Raw genomic sequence first — 12,239 nt, 5'->3', positions numbered from 1 at the left:
CTCTCTGGGTTCTCTGAGGCTTCTGCTTTAGAGAATGGGGCATTCTGTCCGTCACCGCCAAGTATGATTTCAGACTGCACACATCGGCTGGCTGGGAGACGAGATGAATGACTAAAGGGAGAGGAAGCCAATGAACTGGGGGCGGGGTGGGTTTTCGACGGAAGTGAGGTGGGGAGAAGCTGGCAAAGCTGCCGAGAGGCAGGCTGGTGGTGGAGAGAAGCTTCCCCCGCCTCCCACCCGGGGTGAGATTAATTAGGAGAGGACCTGGAAGGCGAGAAATGGAGACTTGGAGGGGAGCTCCTGCAGGTTTGGGGCAGTGGTAGTCACCTGGAGAAAAGCCATTAAGGGGTGTTTGGGAATGCTAATCTGTGGACCCCTGACGCTCTTTGAATGCAGATAGATTTGCAAATTTCGACCCTAGTGTGATCTCTTTTCAGGAATATAGACCTCTTGGAAATGTGTTATCTTTTACAAAGAAAAGAAGGAAAGAGGGAATAGAAGAGGTCAGAATAATTCAGAGCCCCTCTCACATTTCTTTCGTAAAGCTGCTGTCCCTAAGAAAAGCTTGGTGTGCCCTATGCAAATGTTTATCCCAGGGAAATCTCTCAGGACTAGATCCAATGGACTGGGCCCTCTTTAGCAAACAGGCAGTTTCCATTAAGAAAAAGCCCAGCCTCTTGGTGTCCTGTCCTAATGTTCTGAAGGGTTGGGGCCCCCAGGCACCATCAGGCAATGGCAAACATCTCACAAATTTAAGCACTGGGCCTAGCAGACTCAGCGCCATCTCCACCTTGGTGGGCCGGCCAAAGCCACCCATGAGTCCAGATGGTGTGAATCGGGAGTGTTTGTTTGCCTTGGGCTCATTTGCACCTTAACCCCTCCGCACACACATAGCCTCTAGGAAGTACCCAGAAGTGAGAGTCTGGTGTCACACAGTTTCCTTGAGGGTCTGATCTGAGTCCTAAACAGTTTTTCCCCTTCAGGAAATGCACGGGCAAGTGCTGTGCTGGCCTGGGACTTGCATTCTTGAGTTGCACGTGGTGGTTGTGAGGCTTGAGTGGCCCTACCATACCCTCACACACCCAGGGACAGGGCCCTGGGATCCATTGGTGGTAGATGCGGCTACTGGGCATTTCAAATTCCCAGTGCCATGCTGGTGAAGGAAAGGAAGGAAGCTAGGGACAGGGGAGTTCAGGTTTAAGGGAAACTGACACAGCTGTCGGACTGGTCCCCAGAGTGTAGCCAGCATTCCCTTTCCAACCTGTCATGGCGGAGTAGGGTATGAGGGCCTTGGGTCTGATCTGGGCTGGTGTGGCTGATCGTGGGCTCTAATATGGGGCGTCTGGGCAGCAAAGCTATTGGTAACAGGAACCGATAATGCTGCGATTCCAAGGGGTCAGACAGGAGTCCACGCGATTTGAAATCGGTCCCATGAGCCGTTAGCAAGGTGGTGATGAGAAATCGTGAAACCTGGGCCCATCTGCTGGGAAAAGGAGGCTGATGTGTCCTTTCTGGGTCGTTAGGGCCCAGCTGAGTGGCTAGAATTTGGGCAGGACCCCCAGCATCTCACTGAAGCAACAACCAGGACCTGGGAAGAGCTTCTGTCCTGTTGATGAGACACGGTGAGCACGAGGCGGCGACCACGGCTTGGTGCCACAGGAGGCCTCTTGGGGTACCGCAGATGCTGGGCGGAGGCAGCTGGTGCGTAGTGGGTCCTTTATAAATGAATGCCTGCAGTGGAGTTCCAGCCCCGCCTGTGCTGAGGTTCGGCTCTGCCGGACCAGCCTGAGAAGAGCCCGCAGGGTAAAGGTGCTCCAGGCAGCTGGAGACATCAAGTCCTTCCTCGTGGTGAGAGTAGCTGGGCACGGTCCAGCCCAGCAGCAGAGGCTCTGGTCAGTGCTCAGTCATGCTGTCAGCTTAGTCACTGTCACCCTCCATCCCGACAGCCATGGGCTCTGTGTTCCTTTCTCCTTGTGCGTGGCTTAAGAAGAGAGCTCAAGCTCTCTTGGAGTGTGCCGGGAATATCCCGTGTCTGTTGTCTCTAGCTCCCGCCCCAGCTTGTAGACGTCCCTTTTCCTGTACTCACTGGGCATCGCCGCTACTTTCTGTCCTGTGCCATTTCTCCTGGAAGGGGGAGCCGGGCCATCCCGCGGCTGAACTCCAGTTGGGGAGCCTGCAGTGCAGTTCCACATTGCCAAGGCCCTTGGTGTCCTGAGCAAACCCCGCTGTCAGCAGCCTGGAAAGGAGGAATGCCTGCAGGGGCGGGGCCATAGGCTGGCTTCCCAAGAAGGTTCCCCCAGGTGTTGGAGCTGGAGGCTGAGGCACCACCTTGACCTTGGGGTTTCTATACCTCCGATGAGAGGGTTAGTCTCCAGGGAGTGTGCGTGACCAGGCTCCCTAACAGAACACCACCGGTGTCTTTGTGGCATTCAGTTTTCCTGTCCTACCGGGGACTCCCAGATGGTGCTCTCGCCCCAGGGTGAAGCTGACAGCACAGGAAAGGAGAGCTCCTGCCGCATCCATGCCATGTTTATTGAGGGCGTTTTGGAGCTGGGTGCTGGGGATGCTGAGATAAAAAACACAGTCCCTGCCCCCAAGGATCTCAAAGTCTTATGGGGAGACAGGGGTGTCACAGGGTACAAGACAACATGGTGAGTGTCCTGTGAGAAGCACAGCTTGTGCGTGGAGCTGATACTCTGTCAGCACATGCCAGCTAAGGTCTGGAGGTTGTTAAAATGGTGAAGTGCCTCCATGGCAGTGGTTAAATACCTGTGTCCTGAGCTCCCTTAGTGATCACACCTGATTCTCCAGCCACCCTGGCCCCTCCGGGATCCAGGAGCTAAGTAAGCATCAGTACCGGGCTTAGGAGGAGACCCTCGGGGCCCTGATGCAGCCCTTTGGCTGGAGTGCTTTTTGGTCGGAGTTTGTGCTCTACTAGGTGTCACCTATCTTGAGTATCAACCATGGTTCTGGGATGGACAGCATAGCCAAGTCGCTCAGGACCTGGAAGGGTAGGACCAGGAATGGTTCCCAGAAGGAGGGTCCATCTGAGCTGAGGTTTGAAGGAGGAGGTCTGAGGAGCATGGGTCAGCAACATCTGTCCTTGGCCCCACGTTTTGTGCTTTTCTGACCCTTGACATTGGACCCCAGCCCTGCCCCACACCCTAGGCAGCTCTTCTCTACCACAGGTTGGAGCTCCCCTGGTCCCAGTTTCAAGGAGAAGCTGCTGGGAACCTCTGTGGGCTCTGACCACTTGGAGCACAGAGCCAGCACAGGGCCAGAGAGGGCGACCAAAATAAAGACTGCAGCGGACTTTCTTGTCAAGGAATTTATGCGCCCCTGAGGGAAGCCAGGCAAATGATGCCTCCACGTGCAGGTGAGAGGGTCACACACCTACACCAGCAGCCACGCAGACACAAGTCCCCAGTAACTGGAGGGTGAGGGGGGGATCACTGATCATTGCAACTGGGTGAGGATGGTTTGACAAAAGCTTAGTGGAGGGAGGAAGATGCGGCATATTGGCACCTGAAAAAAGATGTTCAGCTTCACGAACATTCGTTGGGTACCCAGGGGCGGGCTGGCTGGCAGACAGGAACAGTAGCTCAGAGGAAGCAGGAGGGAACGAGTCCCAGCGGCAAGTGCTATGTTGGGTTGACTTGTAAAGTGCAGCCTGTGTTGTACTAGAAGGTGGGGTGTGTGAGGGGAGAGGTGGGAAAGAGGGTCTCACACGACATGCATGTCACAGCCTCAACCAGTGAGGCTACAAGCACGGTCGCTCTCCTGACCAAGGAGGCCCCAGTTCCTGACCTCAGTGCCTGTACAATCCCGTGACGGCTTGTGAAGAAAAGAACTCACTTCTTTTTCTCTGCTCTCAACACGGTTCTTCACTTCTGGCCATCTAACATGTGATTTCCCCCCATACTAATCAATCCTGTAATTCTCTCTGGTCACTGAGTGAGTGTCCTACGATTCAAAGCAATTCTGACACCGCCTACCTGGAGTGAGCGTCAGATCCCACAGGTGAGGACTTGGTCTCATAAGACTACATCACCCCACTACTTCCGATGCCAGTCACAAGTCCAGGTTGCCACCTGAGCTTCTGACTGACAAGCTATAGATCAGAGGTTCCCAGGACCCCCTCCTTGGGTTTGGTAATTTGCTAGAGTAGCTCACTGAACTCGGGAAAACAGTTTACTTACTGTTTATTATTACCAGTTTATTATAAAAGGATACCATTCAGGAGCAGCCAGGTGGAAGAGATGCAAAGGGCAAGGTATGGATGGGGTCACGGAGGTTCCACGCCCTCTCCAGGTGCGCCACCCTCCCAGCCCCTCCACGTGGTCATGAACCCAGAGGATCCCTGAACCCCACTTAGGATTTCTATGGAGGCTTCATTATGTAGGCATAATTGATTAACTTCTTGGCCTTTGATGATTAATTGAACCTCCAGTCAGGTGGGGCTGAAAGTTCCAACCCTGTAATCACTTGGTTGGGTTCCTTGGCTACCAGCCCCCATCCTGAGGCTCTCCAGGAGCTCCCAGCCAAGGGCCATCTCATTATCATACAGAAAGACACATCACAAAAAGACACAGCACTGGAGATTCCAAGGGTTTTAGGAGCTATGTGTCTGAAAATGGGAGCAGAGACCCAGTATATGTATTTTCTTATGATGTCACATTGCTTTTCTTTTTGGAAGGGACAATCATCATTCTCTGAGCTCTGGCATATTCCAGACAATGTGCTACGTCTTGTACAAACACTATTTTAATTCATCTTTATGATGCCTCCATGAAATTGGCATCACTATCCCTATTTTATAGATGCAGAAATTGAGGCCATGGGAGGTTACCCAGCTAGCCAGTGGCAGGCTGGAGATTCAAGTTCACTGCTGACTCCAAAGCCTATTATTTTTTATTGCACCAAACTGCTTCCAAAAGTCTAGAGAACTAGGGAGGAGAAGGATGGTGAAGCTTGATAGGCTGGCTTCTCTGCTGAGGTGAGCACACCTCCCTCACACAGCCTGACTTTTTATTTTCTGTGACAGAAGCATGAGGGGATATATGGAGGATATATATAGAAGATGAGAGTTACAAAAGCCATTCATACAAGTCCAACTCGCAGTCCCCCCTTCCTCTCAGCTTTGGTTTGGAGTTGAGCTTCAGGGAAACATTTCACCAGTGCAATGGGTTGGACACAACCATTGTGTGGAAATAGAGAAAAAGTTGCTTCTTTCCTCCAAGGATCTGTGACCCTTTGTCCAACCCCTTCTCCTCAGCCACAGCTATCCCTGCAGACTTTAGCTTCCTAAGATGTTTCAGTTTGGCGTGAGAAGCATTTGTTAGCCATTGGAGGGTCTTGAGCCTTTAAGGGACAGGTTCAGTGTCATCATTGGGAGAGTAGAGCCTAGAACAGGCTGGAAGCTGAAAGGTCTGCTACGAGGTTGTTGTATCCATCTGGACATGAGGCTCTCTCAGGTAGGGGCTGTGGACATAAAAAGATGAGGGGAGCTACTAGAAATATCAGCAGAGGAGGGATTAGTAGGACTTGAATCTGAAAAGGAGTGAGAGAGAGATATCAAAAGTCTTCTTGGATAGATATGGTTAATAGATGGCATTTATGTTGCCCTTCTATATCCTGTGCCCTTCTGTATCCTGTGCCCAGGGCAGACATCACTAATCAATCACAGTTCTTTTTTGGGCTCAACCACAGACTCCTTCTAAACACAGCAATCTGTGTTAACTCTCACTAACCCACTGGTATTGCACATAAGTTGAAATCTACTCAATCTCTGCTCTAATGTTTCAAGTCAGGAGGACTCAGCAGAAGTAGTTTGGGAGAATTCAGGAGGTAAGAGTAAGCTGTTCTGTCTATGTTTTTGTTCTTAGGTGTCCAGGGGAATGTGTATTGTGAGAACAGGAAGACAGGACAGTGGAGAGGTTAGGCATTAAGGGTAGAGCTGTAGAGCTGGAATTCATCTCTAATTAGGCAGTAATTGAAGTCATGTGAATGGAGGGATGTCTTCCAACAGAGTGAGTAGATGGGGAAGAGAACAGAGAGCTTATTGCCAGAGGATAGGAAACTGCTCACGATGCTGAAGCAAGAAAGTGAAAAAAGTTAACAAGAGAAAAAACTGTATCTCTCCAGCCCCCAAAGTGGAATCCTTTGGAAACTTAAGGAACTGAAGTGCTGGTTTCCTTACAGATTACAAGGGTTAATGCTGTTGACGCCTTCCTTTTAGGTCTTGGATATGAGCCAGTGTTTCTTCCAGCAGTGATGCTTTAAAGGAGCCTCTCTCCCTGCAGTCTCCCACTCCACATCCTGTTTCCGGTCTTGGGCCAGCTCACCCTTCTTCCTTTGTGCCGTGACTTCTCTCTTCTCTGTGGTTTGGTCCCATCCCAGCTTGCCGTGCAGAGGGAAGGCTAGGTACCACACTTGTGATCTTGTCTTCCTGATGGCTACCTTAACTAATCACTCTGAAACCCTTAGGTTCTGGGGATAATTATTCCCGCAAAGTCAAGGACTCCCTTTCCTTCCAGTGACCTGGAATTACCCTCTCGCAACGAAAGCACCCAGAGCTTTGGAGTGACTTCTCCGCATTAACTCTGAGGCCGAGTTGCAGCGAGGAAATCTACCCTTTTAATAGGGGAAAATATTGCCCTCGTAAGTCTTTATGCAACACACTTGAGCCTAATGCTCACTTACCAATTTGCCTTTATAACTTCCATTTTGAGTGAATTAAGTCCTCCGTACGGGTAGTTATTAAAGAAGTGGTAAGTGCTTTATAATTCAGTAAAGGGTAGCCTGGCCATTTCAGATTTTCCTAAGGAAATTGGCCACTCGAAAGGCAGCACTTTCAGGACCGCTGCGGCCAGCTGCTCTTAGGCCCAGAGCTTGCGCTATTAGATTACTTTCAAGCCAGCTGCTCCGGCCTAGAGTAGACTTTCCTTCTCACTCAGACTTTCTCCTCCAAGGCCCATTGGGTAGAAAGGGTCAAAGCTAATGTGTCTCTCCCTGCCTCAGGCTGTTTCTGCTCTTGATCAAAGACCTCCTCTTTCTCTCCTAGTTCAAAGCTGAGATGTCTGGTAGGGACTGGAGGGTTTATGATCAATGTGGTTTGAGTCTCATCTGTAGACAAGAGGGGACTGTCTCCAAGGGGCCACAGGGCTGTGCCTCCCTCCCCTACCTGCCAGGCACAGCTTGCTTCTTTACACCTTTGTCTTTTCAAATAGTTGGAGAAAATGCTGGTCCCATCAAGACCTTGGGAACCATAGCCTTTTCATGACTTGCTGCAAGGTCCCAGGGTTCTGAGGAAGTACAGTCATTTCGTTTAAATCTTCTACCTTGTACTAAGAACTGGGCTGAGTGTTGTGGATACAGTAGTGAACAAGATAGGTTGCCTGCCCTCAGAGAGCTTGCATTCTGTTGGGGGAGAGACACAGTCAACAAGTAAACACACACATGAGGTAATTGTAGATTTTGTCAAATGATATAAAGGATGTACCTAGAGTGACATTTCTCAACCTTGGCACTACTGACATTCTGGAGGGGATAACTCTTTGTTGTGAGGGGCTGTCTTGTGTTGTAGGATATTTAGTTACATCCTTGGCCCCTACCCACTAGATGAAGTAGCCCCTCCCCAGTCATGACAACCAAAAATGTCCCCAGACATTGCCAAGTGTTCTCTGAGGGCTTAAATCCACCCCAGCTTGAGAACTATTGATCCAGAGGAAGGTGATACAGAATGTCTTTAGTTGGTTGGTCAGGGAAGGCCTCCCTGAGGAGATGACATTGAAGGGGAGTCCAAGTGCTTTTAAGGGCAAAACCAACTGCAAAGGTCCTGAGAGGGGGGAGGGAACTTGATGTTTTGAAGACTAGAAAGAAGACCAGTGGGAGGAAAGCCAAGTGAACAAGGGTAAGGTTAGTCTGAGCTGAGGAGGGAGAGAAATGAGCCAGACACGGAGGATCTTGCTGGCTGAGGTGGAGTCTGAATTCCATCTCAAGTGCAGAAGCCATTGGAGGTTTCTTTTTGTGGGGAGTGGGTGGGGGAGGGGGACATGATCTGATTTATGTTATGAAAAGCTCATTCAGCCTTCTGTGCGAGGACAGGTTTAGTCAGGTGGGAGTGGAAGCAGTGGTCATGCTTTTGAGGCAGTGGTCTTTGTGAGGGGCGATGGTGGCCTGAGTGATCAGGGGTGATAAGAGTGGAGGTTCTGAGGAGCGGACAGAGCTGATGATCTCCTGTGGAGGTGGACTTGCTAAGGGGCGGCTGTTGGAGGGAAGGAAGGGAGCAATCAATGATGAAGTTTGACTTGGACAACCGGGTGGTACCAGTGCCATTTACTGAGATGGAGAAGCCCAAGTGGGAGGACAGCAAGGGCTGGTGTTGGACCTGCAGACGTATCAGGGAAGAGCCTGGAGCTCAGTGGAGAGGTCCGACTAGAGACACCTTTGGGCGCTTGGATGGTGTTTGGAGCCAAGCACCTGGGTAAGATCCCTGTGGCTGGGTGGGGGCAAAACCTGGAGACTCCACCATTGAGGGATCAGACAAAGACTATGGAACCAGCAAAGGAGACTAAGAAGGGCCAGCCAGGGAGATAGAAAGAAACCGGCAGAGAGTGGAGTTAAGGAATTCCTAGAGAAGAGAATGTTTTCAAAAGGAGAGAGTAGTTAACTAGGTGAAATGCCACCAAGAGACTGGGAAACTGGGTGGCAGAGAAGAATTTGCCAACGTGGAAACCACTGGTGATTTGACAGTGTAGTTTCAGTGGAGTGGTAGGAACAGAAGACAGATTGGGGTGAAGAATCAAAGGGAGGTGAGGAAGTGAGGCCTGGGAATATAGACAATTCTTTCGAAAACATTTGTCATACGGAGCTGGAGAGACATGAGTTGGTAGCTGGAGAACATGGAGTCCAGGAGATTTTCTTTGAAATGGGCTCTCCTAGGATGTGTTTGTATGCTGATGGAAAAATCTAAGAGGGTGAGAGTGAGGGGACAGAGGAGAGAGGGAGAAAACAGGAATGAGTCCTCGAGAAGGTGTCTCGAGGGGTGAGGGCAGGGGAAGGTCCACAGGGGGGCTGGTAGAGGGCTAAACACTTAAGCTCTGCTGTTGGTCACTTCGGGGTTTATTCATTCATTCATTCATTCAGCCAGATGTCACTGAGCATTTGGTCAGTGCCCTCAGAAAACTCATGTTCTGGTGAAGGTCATCGTCACCTGGGGAAGGGCAAGATGGAAAAGCTGAGCTCAGGTGTCAAGAGCATTCCCATCTCATCTGCTGCCATGTTTGCTGAGAGGAGGCCCTGCCCACTCCCCCACTCCTGATCCCCATGGTAGGCAGTAGACATGACATCTGGTCCTGGGAGGGAGATCTGATCCCTGGGCCTCCTGAGACCTCTGGGATCACCCCATTTCTGGGCTCTGTAGTGATGCCCCAAGTTGCCTGTCTCCAGTTGGGATGTTGAATGGTGTGCCCTGGGCCACATTCCTCCTTAGAGATCAAGTTCAGGGTTCCTGTGGGATTGGCCCAGGGCTCTGGGCTGCTCAGCTGGGCCCAGGGTGAGGACCTTGCCTGTGCTGAGCCTGGAAAACCTCTGGCATGAGTTGGGGCATCGAGGTGGCTATTTAGCACCAACCTGGATGGCTTCCCAGGCATGTACTTATCCTGGGGTAACTGCCCTTATTTGAGATTCTGGAGGTGAGGGAGCAGGGAATAAGACAGATAGGATCTCTGTTCTCAAGTATCATAGTTCTAGAGACACGACAAACACGTAATCAAATAATCAAATAAGACAATTACAGATGGTTATGAAAGGCTGTGGACATAAACGGGCTTGCGTCAGAGCAGCTGGCGGGGAAGGGAGGGTGGGCTCACAGAGGAGCCGGCTTCTCTGAGAAGGTGACCTTGGAGGGGAGACCTGAGGGATTAAAAGGAGTCAGGGAAGAGCATTTCATGGAAGTTCTGACTGGGAATAAGCCTGGCAGGTTTAAAAAACAGAAGGCACGTCAGTGTGGCCAGGGCCTAGAAAACCAGGGGAATGTGTTCAGCGAAGGGACTATGGAAGCAGCTAACAATCAGCTCATGAGGGACCTCGTAGGCCACGGCCCGGGTTTTGGATTTTATTGTAAGGACCAAAGGAAGCAGTTGGAGGGTTATAAGCAGGGGAGGGGATGATCACTCTGGAGCAGAGACGGTGGAAGGAGAAGAGTGAAAGCAGGGAGGCCAGCTAGGAGGCAGTGGCCGTTTGCAGTTAGAGGCGGTGGCTCCCTGGTGTGCGGATGTGTGGACAGCAGTGAAAATAGGGAGAAACAGACAGACTGGTGATGGGCAGGTCAGTCTGATCACAGGCTGGGACCCAAGCAGGGCAGCTTGGAGTCCCCAGTGAGCTGGCTGAGTTCCAGATGTGTGCCCTTGACCTTTTCTCTGTTAGGAGACGCAGCATTTCAGCACCTGAAGAGCACAGGTGTGCACACAAACATACCCCGTTCGTTCCTGGCACGAGCTTTGGAATTGATCAGGAAGCCAGCACAGATGCTGCCATCTTCCATCTGTTCACCACACGATCTGAATGTTCCTTTCTGCAGTCCCGGGGGTGTCTGCGATGTGGGGCTGGTTCACCGTGGTCCTTGGCGGGCAGCTGCTTGTAGAGCTGGTGTGCTCACGTGCTGTCATGCCGGGGTTGCCAGCCCAGGAAGGCTCCCCAGGCTTCTAGTATCCCCCTTGACAGCTGTCAAGGGAGGGAGAACCGGGTGACTTGGCTGGTGTGATCCGATGCAGCTCTCCTCCAGCCCCCTGGTGCCTGCGCTCCATGGAGCTGTTGCTCCAGACGGTTTGTTTATAATGCTACACATATCAGATAATTGAAAGCTAATGCTTCTGTCTGGATCACTAGACATAATATGCCTGGATAACAAATCAATTTCCTCCTTGGCCTGCAAGGCCGGGAAGTCAAAACACCCGGCACATCCTTTGTGTGTGTGCAAGTATGTGCGTGTGCGTGTGTGTGCACGCTCATGCATGTGTGTGCTCCAACGCTGACTTATTAGAAAATGAGGTTCCAGGCTAGTTTCCCCAGGCACCCAACTCTGTCTTAGAACAGGATTCAGGTGAGAAGGTGATGGGAGCCTCAGGTCTGACAGGGGACAGGGGCATCTGGTGATGAAGCCACACCTGTCGAGCCTTGTTATCCGAAGCTCTTATGTTCTGTGTTGGAGGCGTGGAGAGTTCATATACAGAACATCTGAGAAACACCAGTTTCAGCTACCTCCTGCCAGGATACAGCTCCGAGAATGAATATACTGAATATAATATACTAGTGATGGTGCCACCAGGAAAATGTGAATTATGAATTACCAACAAGAATGCTTACTTATCTGGCGAGCTCAATTATCCAGAAAGGGAGTGTGAAACAAAGTAAGAAAACAAGGGCAAATATCTGCCTCTCTCTCTCTCTCTGTGTGTGTGTGTGTGTGTGTGTGTGTGTGTGTGTGTGTGCGCTTGCTTGCTTGCTTGCATGTCTGTGCCTGAAGTTTTTCATATTCCCTAAAATCCTTATTCAGATTCTTTTTACTCTTACTGAAGGCACAGTTCCAAAGACAGTCATGGAATCAGCTATGCATTGCATTAGTGCTAGGCGTCAGAGCCGAATGGAGGACGTGGGCATGGCCTCATCTAATCCTCATGGCCGTTGGATTTCCTATTAGGAAACTGAGGTCTGGAGAGGCTGGAGTAACTGGCCCAGAGGCATCAGGCTTCTAAGCACAGAGCTGGGTGTCGTCTCCAGGTCAGCCTACCTTCAGGGTGCCTGCTCTTGACCTCTGTTCTCCAATGGACTGCAGAGCAGACTGGTCTCAGCATGTTGCAAGGTCCCCGGGGGCACAGCCCAATAGCAAAGAAGAGCCAGAAAACCATTAAAAATGAAGGCAATTGCGGTTAGAATTCAAGAGTCATTTCAGGGTAGGACCACTTTGGGTAGGGGCGCAGGTTCTGCTTACTTTGAGAGCCTCTAGTGGTGTCACTGTGCTACAGCTCAGTGGGCTAGGTAGGTTGATCACAATGATCCAGGATCACCAAGGAAATCTAAGCCGTGTTCTGTTTACTCTGCTTCAAAAGTCAAGGAGGTGTGTAATGAATTTTTTGGGAAAAAAGAAACATTCAGCAAGGAAGTTGAACACGCAGAGGGTTTTTTAAAATAAATTTATTTATTTAATTTATTTATTTTTGTCTGTGTTGGGTCTTTAT

This window comes from Neophocaena asiaeorientalis, unplaced genomic scaffold (genome assembly GCF_003031525.2).
Source record: "Neophocaena asiaeorientalis asiaeorientalis breed wild unplaced genomic scaffold, Neophocaena_asiaeorientalis_V1.1 scaffold442, whole genome shotgun sequence".
NCBI lineage: Eukaryota > Metazoa > Chordata > Mammalia > Artiodactyla > Phocoenidae > Neophocaena > Neophocaena asiaeorientalis.
This window is presented reverse-complemented; position numbering follows the sequence as displayed.